This window comes from Malaya genurostris, chromosome 3 (genome assembly GCF_030247185.1).
Source record: "Malaya genurostris strain Urasoe2022 chromosome 3, Malgen_1.1, whole genome shotgun sequence".
NCBI lineage: Eukaryota > Metazoa > Arthropoda > Insecta > Diptera > Culicidae > Malaya > Malaya genurostris.
Window position 1 is genome coordinate 258,816,718 of NC_080572.1, and position 13,776 is coordinate 258,830,493.

The 13,776-nt window shown below is 36.7% G+C and overlaps 1 protein-coding gene and 1 long non-coding RNA gene across 4 annotated transcripts in view; both read right to left on the minus strand.

Moving 5' to 3' along the window:
* The window catches only part of LOC131436607 (uncharacterized), a 593,756-nt gene that overhangs the window by 59,812 nt on the left and 520,168 nt on the right, over positions 1-13,776 (minus strand). The gene's annotated exons all lie outside the window — the stretch shown is intronic.
* LOC131436614 (uncharacterized) lies at positions 2,783-6,149 on the minus strand. The gene is made up of 3 exons (XR_009230651.1): positions 5,354-6,149; positions 3,205-5,291; positions 2,783-3,128 (listed from the first exon to the last, which is right to left on the minus strand). It is a non-coding gene; the product is annotated as an uncharacterized LOC131436614 (long non-coding RNA).

A 13,776-nucleotide genomic window follows, 5' to 3' on the forward strand; every position in this document is an offset into this window, starting at 1 on the left:
GAGTTTTAATTGGACCACGTGGCTCGCTCAATTCCCTTTGCGCATCGTGTTTCTCTTGTACTCTCTCGTATTAGAGTGCCTATAACCAGAGTGACGACATCTCATCCGTAATTTTGGCAACAATTCAAAACATTCCATTAGCTTTACATTGAATTGACAGGTCGTTTACTCGTTTGGAACTGGGAGTCACTCTATCTCGTATATGAGCAAACTGTACCGGGTTGAGAGCATACATTTTATTATTTTGATGAGAAGTTTTATCACATTAATCTATCGTATGGGTTGGACATTGCATGGATTCCAATGAGAATGAAAAAATATCCAACTTTCACAAAGATAAAATGTCTGTGTGTTTGGCAGCCTTGTCGAGCCAATTTTATTTCTCTCTACTTTTCAGAATGCTGTCAGGGAATCAGAGCGAAAAAAAATGGCGGATGCATTGAAACTGACTTTGTTTCACAGAAAAATACAAGACTTTATTTTTATCGCGATAACATATATGTTTTTATGTACTAATCGCATCTAAACTAAATTATCTAGACTTTGTCACGGTAGATTTATGATACAAGCCTGAAAAGCCGAGATATTCGATGAACAAGTAGAGGTATGCATTTCCGAGCGTTCCAATTTTCAACAGTTCTTCAGTCAGAAAAAAAAACAACACGACCGCTAAACTCAATGAATCATTCTGAAAATTTCACAGAATATTCTCAACTAAATTTCGAAGACATTGTCAGGTGGGTTTTTCTATACTCTGCACCGTTTTCAAGAAAATTTAATTTGAAACGGGAAAATAGCAAAAAACCTACCACTTTAGTGTCCTCAGCCCTTAAAAACAAACACCCAGCTTGCCACTTGTAAACAACCTTCTTGACATCACAAAATAAATACGGACATTAAACAGAGACCAAGGTTCAGGTTCCAAACAAAACGCTATTCAAAGTATAACAGACAAAGTACCGTACAACAGTAACTCACCTATCTCGGTCAAGTACGTCCGTACACTCACGACCGGCACTCAATCGCTCTTTAGAACAAATTAAACGCACGTAAAAATACTCGTTTCTGATTCTCACACTCTTCTCTCGCGCTCTCCCTCCGTCACATGGCCTCGCGGATGGAATTTAAGCTGATCTGAGTTATAAACCTTTTCAGAACAAATCGTCTATCCACCATCAAGCCCTCTCCCGAAAAACAAAAGTAAAATTATGTGCGAATGTATGGTTTCCTTTTCGAACGAGATTCTACGAACAAAAAACATCTTGCCGCTGTGTACTGTGCATGCTGACTTTAGCCCGAAAAACATGAACGCGATCGTACTTCGGAACCGTAATTGGTCATGCTGGAATCTGGAGGAATTTTTGAGTCTAGTGATAACTACTAGTTAAATCTGAATCCACCAAAACAAAATGAGGGCTTGGCCATGAACTCAAGTCAGCACTAATGCTCCAAAGCGACCAAGGGAGACTCGATGAATCGGATTTGGTCATTGCGTCGGTTTGCTGGGTTTAGAATATTACTGCGCAATATTAAAGCATTTGAAGACTACAATTACTAAATGTCCTTGAATGAAACGAAAAAAATGTTTTCTCCGGCTATGCATCGGCACATCAGAGCATCACAACGATTTGGAGTGTGATTGATGAACCATTTGTTTCTCAAACATCGTTGGTTAGAAATGTTTCAAAACTTTTTGTTCCTCGATCAACCGTCTTTTCTACATCTCGATGTCAACTAATTAGATCTATGTCATTCGTAGTCATTTCGTTCCCATACCGCCTGTTTCCAACCTGTTTTCAATAACATTTACTTCTCTATGATTCATTCATTCTGTTCCGCAACATTTACCATCATCGCCCACGGAAGGCCGCTCCAGTCGATGACCAACATGCGAACCACCCGCTGGGTCTTCGTAGCCTGGGAGTGTTTTCCGCAGAGCCACTGGAACAAAGGAATACGGCCACCAATCACCATGTAAGATCCATCCCATCGGCCACTGCTGACCACCAACTGGAGACTGAATCCGCCAGAGTTTCGGTTATCAGCATACAACAAAGTCAAATACAACAACGTTATAATGTTATAATTAAAGAAATTGGCACAGAGCTAATACTATGTTCACACTGGCCGAAAATAACATGTTTTAACGATAGTAATATAAAGTTAAAACCGCACCGACGACACGACCTGCCACTCGCTTTTAAAACTGTATCGTAAATCGAGCTACCCCTCAGTAACTGGTAATGTCAAAATGAGATCTTATGAAAAATGTTTGAAATTGGCAACGCGGTCTGAGAAATTGTTGTTTTCGAAATAACAGTTACAGTAACCCTAGTTACCATTGTTTATCTTTTCACAGCTAGCGGACTAGCTAGAGTGAAGAAAATTTCATCGTGAGACCAGAATGGTCTGCAACCCATTGAGGCACTCAGATGAACGTGTATGACCCCGAATGTTGGTGATGTGCTGCAATTTCGAAATTCGGTGAAAAGTCCCGATCGTTATTTTTTTTACTTTTAATGCAAATGTACTAAAACAGCTTAAATTATTTATATTTCGAATGTTTTTCGATCCAAATTCTTGTACATTTTTAATCAGATTTCACGAATTTCAAATAACTTCACCAATATTTAATTTATATAAAAATGCAACAATAAATAAATGATTAAGGTACCGGTGAAACATGCTGTGATTACAATTTCAATCAACTTTAATCTGCGCTAACATTTACCGGTTTATTAGTAAATCATATTTCAAACGTTCGGAATAAATAAAAATGTAGAATGATGAAATCTATATTTATTGTGCTCGTATTACAGCAAGTCGTGTTGTAAGTAAATAGTTCTTGAGCGTGCTTTGTTGGTCGTGAGAAAATTTGTTTTGCTACCGATTATCATTAGGCAGATGGTGCTTGATTCTTATAATGAATCTCTTTTTAAACGCCTGTAGAAGCAGAGACAGTCAGTGGGCGGCTTGACAGGGACATTATCCTATCATTCAAATATTGTTGAAAGATACGTAAAAAATGTTTCAGAAAAATTCAGTGGTAAATATAGGCGGATATGTTCCATTTTGATAGATCACCATCACATCCTCATAGTGTTATCTCCATAATAACTGGTACATTCCTACAATGAATATATTTTAGCCTAACTTGATATATGTTAAAGTGTTTTACTTATAATACATCTTTTAAAGTATTACCTGTTTGTTTATTATGCCGTGCATGGCGACTATTTCGTAGCAACCACAGCAGTGATGCTTGTAAAATATATTTTTATTATTACCTAGGGGTCTTTCAATATTCGATAACTGGCGGTAAATCGCTCACGAACACTTTTTATTCCAATTTTGCTTCGGAGTGTCTGGTCGTGTCGTCGACCGCACTGTTCACACTAAGAAAAATGGTTGTACCTATCTGCGTTGCCAGGTCATTTTTCCAAAAATATGTAGTCGGCGCAAAAATCTATCTGTATCATATCGGTATCAACATCTCTTCTACCTAAGTAGCAGAAAAGGTGAGCGAAAAAAAAGACAACCTTTTCTCATGTCTATTCAAGCTAAAAACCAAAATCGGTACTTATCTGTGCGATCCGTGAATTATCGGTATTTTGGGAGAACACATCTGTATAGTGGTATAGTGGTCAAAAATCTGTATAAATACCGAGAAATCTGTATACCTGGCAACGTTGGTACCAGTTTTCAGTTTTGTTTTATTATGATTACATGGCTACTTTGATGGAAAACTGCTGTTGTTGAACAGCTTGTCAATTGACATAGTCGAAAAGTGAAGGAAAATGCTAGCAGGGTTGTGCTTTACTGACAATTATCCCAGTAAATCCGAACATCGGACGCATCGTGCACGAAAGCTTTTGATTGCGTTTCGAGCTTACATAGTGTATCGGTAGAACAAAAGAGTGAAGAAATACCAAAGCAGAGAGCGGATGTCTGATACTCAGGGGATGGGATATATCGGAATTGGATTTCCAACTCCGAACATAGGGCAAGAGTTTTTCTGGCCCTAAGAGGCGAATGACCTTAAGGTTAAAGCCTCTATGATCGAAGCAAAAGAATGTTTAACCGACGACACGACCAGACACTCCGAAGAAAAATCGGAATAAAAAGTGTTCGTGAGCGATTTACCACCAGTTACCATAAATATAGCGACCCCTTGAAAATGACAAAAACTAACTATTCGAGCAACACTGTTTAAGTTGCTATGAACTAGTTACCAAGGAGCATCAGAATAAATAAACAAACAGTTTGAAATAGTTATGGAATAATTCCTCATTTCATTATTAAGAATATTTTACAATTTTTCATTATTTGTATTTTTCATTATTCGGAAGTGCATTCGACGTTCGAATGGAACGTAATCACTAGACGGAGTGTATGCTATTGTTAATAACGCTGCTAGTTGCTTGGTACAAGACTTCATATATGCTTTGAAATCACCTCTGAAATCTGGTTACCGGTTACATAGATCTAGCCCAATCGGCACTTCAAAGTTCAGTCCAACAAGGGCAATTACAAACTAGTGACGTTGAACAGGCACATTCAAAATTTTTGACAACCTTAAACAATGCTGATATGTCCACCAAGTTTATAGAAACGCTGTGGTCACCTGGAGTTATCAAAAAGTCTACATTCAATCGGCTTGGTGGACTAGTTTTAAACCAGGAAGCTCGAGCAAAACTTTAAACGAGAAATGTAATTCTGGGAACATTATGAAAGTGATAAATGCTTAGTTAGATGAATATATTCCCTCTGAAGATAACACACGAGAAGTTTTTATTGCCTTAAACAACCGAAATCAAATTTTTTTTAGTCAATAATATTCGTTGCCGGTACGGTACGCCACTACGAATTACATATTCGTTATGAGACAAGTACTCCAGAAGTGTCGAGAATACAACGCGCCATTGACTTCAAAGCGACATACGACACAATCGCTATGGCAGATCACAGCTATGGCAGATTATGCACGAATGCGGATTTCCGTATAATTTGACGTAATTGGTCGAAGCAACGATGAATAGAGTAATGTGATACGTCCAAGTATCTGGGACGCTCTCGAGTCGTTTCAAGTCTCAGAGAGGGCTACGGCAAGGTTTTGGATTCTTTTGTCTCTTGTTCAATATTGCTTCGAAGAGCGCGGATCAACACGATCTTCCGAAAGTACGTACAGCTCTTTGGCTTCGCTGACGATGTTGATATTGTCACACGTAACTTTGAGAAGATTATGGAAAGAAACATCGAGCTGATAGCCGAAGCTAGAGGTATCTGACTGGCTATAAAAAGATACAAATTTTAAAAAATGACTCAAAACTCTCTGAAAGAATAAATTTAATACCTGCCAGCGGCCAACTACACTCAGTGGTTTCGTTTCAAGTGAGAATCTCTTGTTTTTGTTTACATTCCATATGTAGTTACCAAGGCTACTGGTAACTGTTTTTCAAAATCAATAACTTACCAACTTGTGTTGCCAGTTCCAACATTTTTTCAAGCAAATCCGTTTTGACATTACCAGTTACTGAGGGGTAGTTAAATTTGCGATACAGTTTTGATAGTCGAGTGGCAGGTCGTGTCGTCGGTTTAACACTCTTTCACATCCTATCGGGGAGACGTCGGCTCGCAAATGCCTTGTTTGATATTCCTTCGCTCTGTTTCGCTAGCGATACATAATGTAAAAATAAAGCTTTTTTAGGTCGACGCGATTGATGCAAATGGTGCAGAATTGTCCGATAACGGGCCGATTGAAGCGCTACGATCGGCCTCATATCGTGCTCTATCGGTCCGATAATCGGGCCGATGATCGGACTTATACGGGTCGACAAATTTCACTGGGATATCATGTTATTTCGGGAAAACATATTTTAATGTGACGTTTATGAATATGAAATAACGCAAAAGTAAAACATGTTATTTCGCTTAAAACTTGAAATCGGAGTTATAACATGTTTTAACTCGTAGTATGAACATAGTATAAGTCAATGTGCCTTGTTTTGGTCAAGCTCTGCTGTCGAACGATCGATCCTTGGACAGGTCTTTTTTAAGCGGGGATACGTTCCGCATAAACAATCGCCTAAAAGCTGCATTTCTTTGAATTTTTAGAAAATTCGAATAAAAAAACTGCTAAACTAAAGAGAATAAATTTTTGATGTCTCGAAAATTCATGAAACATCAAGATCTGGAGTTTTCTAAAAAAAATTACAGGGTTGTATGCAAGACACAACCGGGCACAATTACATTTAAAATGAAACAATTCAAAGGTTCCTGTAATAAAAAAAAACAAAAATGATAGTAGATGCACTATGCTGAAAACTTATCCATGTGACCAGTTAGAAACGTAATATAGTTAAGGTGCTTAGATTCTTTGCGAATGATAAAATGGAGAATTGAATTTTTTCATAATAATTGATTTTTTTAACCATTTCCACATTTGAATACTTTTTATAATATATTCTTTGACTGGAAGCAAATGATAATAGTTTTAAAATTATTTGAAAGATTAATTTTAGATACAAATAACCTCCAGATAAAACCTGGACAAATAAAATGATATAATTTTATAATGAAAAAAAAAAAGTTTCGTGCGGCCAGTGGAGGTCCTTCCATTCGATTCTCCAGATTTTTTTACATAAGATAAGCTTGATTCAGCAAACTTGCAAGAAGTTTTACCAAGATTTAGGGACGATTTACAGTAAGGATCTCATGAAATGGAGGAATTGGGGTAAAATAGCCGCCAAAACGTTTCGTGCGGCCAGTGTGGGTTCTTCTAATTGATTCTCCAGACTTTTTTACATGAAAGTAGGCTATTCCAGAATACCGCACTCGATTTCTTTTCAAGTTACAGAGCGAATGTTATAGGAAACCCCAAAACTGCTGTACATGTGGGGTGAAACGAGCAGGATTGCGATTCGTGCGGCCATTGTAAACCATTCCATTGAATTTCTTGGACATTTTTACATAAGAAACGCTTTAGTTTGTTGACCTATCTCCATTAATTCATGAGTTACAGAATTCTTCACAGGTTTTCATAGATTTTTTCCAACTGTGCGATGGCAGAAATTTCGTGTAGATTGATGTCAGATATTGACAGATAAGACTTATATTTAATGTCAACACTTGCTTCGGCGGAACCGTAAAGAAGCATAAACAATGCAGGAGTCCGTGCAGTTATGATAAAAGATGAATTTTTAAAAGAAAAAGCATATGCTCACAATAACAAAATCAATAATTCGGGAAATCGCTTTAGATGAAATGGCGTTTAGGGGAAAAGAATCACAGGTATATGAAAAATCAGATAGCAATGATTCTAATAAAAAATACAATGCGTAGTTAATGTGCAAAATTCTTCGAACATTTTTTTTTTTAATTTATTGGGAAAGATTTCATCCTAAGCTAAACTACGTGTAACACAAAAGGTGTTGCTTAACTGCTTTTGAAATTAATAAGATAATAATCAGTTACTCATATAAACATTATTCGACTAGAAGTGCGAATGTTGTAACGAGACACTGTAGAACACAGAAGTTTAAGAACCATCTAAATTTAAAAACTTCAACTAAGTTTGTTGAGGTAAATCGAGAATCCGGAATTTAAATAATTAAAACCGGATATCGTTTGAAAGTCTTTAATGTTTTAATGTTTTGCTTCAAGACTAGAGAGCACTCCTAAACTTCCGGACTGATCTAATGGAACTTTATTGTTACCCTTTTGTTTTCTGGAAAAGTTTACATGGAAACTGATAATAAACGAGCTCGAATTTTACACTAACACGAAATGGTAAAGCTTAACTCATCACTGTCGTAAACTTTTCACTGACCGGCTGTCGACTTTATTGGTTGCTGCAGTAAACATTCGTTATTTCCGCAGTTTTCATCACCTTCCCTGACCCCGGTAGCAGTACAATGAAATGTTGCACAGTGGTTCAGAATGAAATTTTTTTTTCAGTTTGTATCGTATTGTTAGAAAATAAAACAGTTTTTTTTTTTGCTGGAAAATCCCAGATCTTGTCATCATTGTATTTCATTCCACTTTTTTCCATTTTTTTGCATCCAAAACATTGATTAGACTGTCAATTTATGCTTTTAAACATTCGTTATTTCGACAATGTTCCTCATTTCTGGTAATATATTATTAAAGACTGTCAGGTTTTCATTTCACTTTCACAACATTTTTTTGATTTCGCTTCTACATTTGTAGACATATCAAGAATCACAAAAAAAGGTACTGTCATTGAGCACGAAGCCATTGTTCCGAAGCGACCGGATCCGGCACATACTGTGGATAATCTCAAGTCGGACAGGATGTCGCAAACAGAAAAGTTAAAATGTATTTCATCGTTTCACTACAGCTCTACAGTCCTGGCTTTTCCCCGTTACTTGACTTTGAAGGGGTTGGAAACATTCATAGAATACGAGTAGTTACTTACTATCGGTGCTCCAGTTTGATACAAACGCGATTAAAACTCTCGGAAAACTGTGTCATTTTGGCTTTCAGTGTCATCCCACATTTCCAACAAATCTGGCCATAATAGATAACCCCATCAGATGGTAATGGAAGATAACGTCATTTTAGAAACAGGGAACAAAAAGAAATATAAGACATTATGACGCTAATTCTTTGCAGAATATCACCTCAATGCCGTACACGGGGATACAGAATCGATAAGTAGTATGGGAAGGAAAAACTAAATTCATCTAAATGCCAGTGTCGGTCGGAAAAGGGTTCGTGGCATGTGTTCCGATCGCAAGAAGAGTGAAAAAATGTGTGCTTCCACACCATGTCGGCAGATCCGAGCTTGCGGATGAGCAAAAATTTAATTAAACTTCTGAGCTGGCATTAAAAATTTAATTTAGAGTTCGTAATTGGATTACATCGGACACTATCGCTCAGTGGTCCCACATCAACTTTCGTAACATATCTATATTCTGGTAAGTGCTGTTAATTTTCGTTCGCGATGAAATTCCTTCGACGCCGAACGGAAAACGGTCATTTCGGAGCAGTTAGGAAAATTATGGCAGCTCCGAGCGGACCAATGTTTCCCACCCACTCAGAATTTATGTTGTCCTCATTTGAAGTAGGCCATTTGTATTCATCGTGAGCATCTTTTTAAGGTTATTGAGGGCAAGTATCGCTACCTGGTGGTCGATGCTGAAGCGAACGTTGGTGATATATAGTTAGTTGATTTCACTTTCTGAGCCACTTGGCCACTTGGACTCCGGAATGCATGGTGTACATGAGTTAAGCGAACGCATTTTTTTAATTTTTTACGATGATATCTATTATTCAAACGTGTGAAATATAGCGGATTTTAGCCTGATCATACTTTAAAATTTGCTGCTAAGGTTAATTTCGAGTGATATTTCTAAGGGATGCGCACAGTACAATCTAGCCATGGTCACATTTTGATGTGGAACACATTTTTATTTTCTATATAGGGGTGCAAATCAGAAACTCAAGAAAAAATACACATAGAAATCTGGTCAGGTTTTAAACACTTACAACTCAGTATATTTTGCATAAATTATTAATATTATTTCATTATTTGATTGGAAATATTTAAATGATTGAAATTTTGATTAGTAGCGAGCAGTGTCCTATTTTGTTTGCTAAAAATCTCCGATATATCGGATTTCCCTGCCATAGACGACGGTTTTGAAGGAGTAAGCGATATATCAATGGGAAAGCATCGCTCTGATTGGTCAATCGATGAAAAAGTGAAGCTGTTCGAAGCACGCTAATCTATAAGAGCAAATTCAGCAGCTAGAAGTTCTATATAGAAAATCTATATCAGAACTGAAACTGGAACAAACATATCCCCAGCAAGCCGTTCTAGTTTTATTTATTCGAACAGTTCTTCTGTCAAAATTAAAACTGGCATACGCTTCCGTTCTATTTTTTTTCTATATTTGAAACAAGAGTAAAACACTGCTGGGGCTACAAGTTTTTCTTGTTAGAAAAATTCAGCTTTAAATTTTGTAACTGACATAATTTATGCATCTAGAACTAGAACACTACTGAATATGCCCTAAATGTCCCGGGTTGGCGGTTCAATGCATAGGGCGCTGGTCTTACAAACCAGTTGTCGTATGTTCGAGCCCCGACCTGGAAGGATTCGTCGTAGTGTCAGCAGAACCTTAGCACTAGCCATGCAATGGTGTTCTGTACACTCTGAATCGGCTGCGATGTCTGTTGAAACAGAAGGTCAAATTCCACTACAGGAATGTAATACCAAGGCTTTGCTTTTGAATATGCCCTAAATATAAGCGAAATTATAGCTAACGATTCAGTCCTACGCGTAGCATGCTAGAGGTAGGTTATTGCTAGACAGCAAGACAAAAAGTGCCATAAAACAATTTGAAGCTTTAATTGGTATGCTCTGATCTTGTGTCATGCAAGCTCGGATGAAATTCCATGTTATGTCGTTTCGCCTGAGAAATTGGCATCTACCCCAGGGTAAATGTTGAGTGCGTAAGATTAATTTCTAATTTATATAAGATGAACTCGATTGATAATGAGAATAAGTTTATCGCTTCAACCGAAATCGCAGAATGGTAGAGAAACCTGACGCTATAAAAATAACTGCTTTCATACAAAACTTGAACACAAGCTTGGCGAAGAGTAGCTTAAATATCGAAATCCGTATCGCAAGTATGTACAAAGAAATAATTGCATACATTTGAGATATTGATGTAATTTCGTCGGCTACAAAACAAATACAAATCAAGACAAACAGAGTCTGAATTCTGGGCGTGTTCGGTGTTGGTACCTAATAAAGATCAATTTAAGCAGACTCATGTGCAATTGCGGATTCAAAAGTGTGACGATTGATTGAACTGTTTGATTGTAGATCATTAGAAATTTTGGTTGCCTTGTTCCACATCAACGGCTCAAGCAGCCCCATGAGGCTGATTCTTGTAGTTTTTGTACCAGTTTTCATTTTCTGCTCTTGTACTTCTTATATTTGTACGCAGATTTCCGAAGCTACGTGTTTTTTTACGCGAATTTTCAAAGTTTTCCGGTTGTCTTCACAAAAAAGAAAAGATGAAACTTACACGGCATGTAAACCGATAGTACTATGAAATAGACATCAGTGGAAACAAAGATCTGATTTAACACCATGATTGATGTAAAATTACATTAAAATTCATTAAGTTTTTCATTGAACAAGACTGTATATTTACAAACCGCTTCGTTTTGTAATGTAAATTTCCATTCAATTGCCTGCTCCAAATATGTGCATGAAAAAAAATGTAAATTCAAAAAAAAATTTTATATGTGTTGTTTTGTCTTAGAAATACATGAAACGTCGAGATCTGATGTTATCCCGAGTTTTTTTTCAAGTCTCCGTTTGTGATACTTGGAAAATTTTCGATTTTTTTCAAGAAAAAAATATTTTTGATAACACCAGATCTCGACGGTTTCATACATTTCTGAGACAAAATTTTTTTCTATTTCGAAAACTTCAAAATCCCAGTCAAAGAGTCGATTAAAAAAAATTGGCTGAGATTACACAAGGTCTGGATGTTTCATGCATTTATTTCATTTGAAGATATTCGGCATAAAAAAATTAGTTTTCCGTTTTGTTCTTACGCGAATTTCCGAAGTTACGCAGTTTTTATTACCAACACGAAAGTTTTTCTTTAAATTTACATGCATACATGTCGAATCTGCACAGTTAAAAAAACCCTGTGATTTTACATCTTATTAGATGCACATAAATGGAGCGTCGCAGTTTACGCAAATTTACATCAAAGAACATTTAATATTGTGTCTAAGACTCCATGACATGGAATTTATTGAAATAAAAAAAAAAGACTACTGATAGAAACCACCGCGACTTGAACCGAGAATCATTGGATCGCAAGTACGTTTGTTAATCGACTGAGCCACAGAAGCATGCATCTGCTTGGCTGGTAAAAGGTGCATTTAAATTTATATAGTGAACCTGCCAGCAGAACGCAAGTTACAGTCGAAACCAGTAAAATTCAAGCTAATCTAACATTAAGTCACTACAAATAAAATTTTCCGTCATTTGACAAATTAGGTATTTATGAATTACATCATATGAGGGATTAAGCCACCTGTAAAATTCAAAAATTTTTAGAGTGTGGGTACTGAGTAGTGCAGCCAGAAATCTGTATTAAACATAATTTTCCATATAATGTAACATAAATTTCAGAAAATTCGTTTACATTTTAATATTAAGCCTGATTTCGATCAATTTTCAGAGAAATAAAAAAAACTCTTTTTTCTGTCTATGAGCTGCATTGTACGTCATGACTGATTGAAATTTACATGCTTAGCACGTAATTTTCACTTACCACTTTCATACGGCTAAATTGAATGACTGTATGAATTTAAATACACCATAAATCTGACCAGCAGCTATGTGCTCCAGTGGCTCAGTGGATACACGGGCGCTCTTGGTGATCAAATGATTTTTTGTTTTATTTTATTCAATTGATTCCCTAGCCAAGTAATTTTCAAATCGCACGTAACTTTCTTTTATTTCTGATAAATGCCGTTTGTTACAACTGATTCAATGGCATTTGACAGGTTTTTTCTAACTGTGTAGCTACTCTTAAAGGCTTCTGCCATTGCAAACTCGGTGGAAATTTTGTACATGCCAGCACATCACGAAGTAGTTAACAAAATTAGTTTTTTTGTATGTCACACGCATGAACCTTTTTGAAATAATTGAAATAATACTATAATAATAACATTTCGGAGCTAGGAAACTTTCGGTGGGTTCGTTGCGGAATCAGTTTTTTGAAGAGACTTTCTGAAAATTTATATCAGTCTGAAATAGAGTGATGCAGACCAGCATACTAAATTTGTTCTAGATTCCCGGCTATAAAAATATATAGCTTCATCTATTCTATTTTTATAGTATCGAAAATCTGTTAAAGTTGACCAAGCTGTAAACGCTCAAAATGTTTCCACTATTTACTAGTGATTCCACAATAGGGTGGGACAAAATATTGATTTAGCTCCACCAAACTTTTCGTGTTCTTTTTGGGTCGCATAAGCACCATACAAAATTTTTATCAGAGAACCTATGTTTTCGCGCCCGAGGTTTAAAGTTTGTACGTGAATTAAAGACTGTCCCAGAAAGTATGGACGCACTTTGATTTCGCTGTAAATAATTCACAAGTGTTAGATATTAAAATTTTATTCGATTTACTGATAGTATTAGACTACAACAACAGAATATTATTCTCAACATTTGTAACTTTGCCATTGTAGACTAGCTGGCGCACCTTCTTACGAACGTTCCTTATTAAATTCCATACAGACTTCTTGGTGACAAGTTTTGACACTTTTTTCCAATCTTTTTCGAACTGTTGGATGGTTTCGGCTGCCGAGACATGTTTCCTGAGATGTGCCTTCGTTAATGTGTAAAATTCCTCAATTGGTCGATGTTGTTGCCAATTTGGTAGATTCATGTCTTTTGGGACGAAAGTGACATTTTTGGTAGTATACCATTCTATCGTTGATTTCGAGTAGTGGCAAGAAGCAAGATCTAGCCAGAAGACAACAGGATCCTTGTGGCTTCGAATCATGGGTAGAAGTCGTTTTTGTAAACATTCCTTGATGTATATTTCGCTGTTCATTGAAGCAGTGGTGATAAAGGGTTTCGAAATCTTACCGCAGCTACAAATTGCTTGCCAGACCATAGCTTTCTTACCAAATTTTTCAACTTCAATCGATGTCTCGGACTGGTTTAACACTTGCCCTTCTCGCACCGTATAATATTGTGGTTCC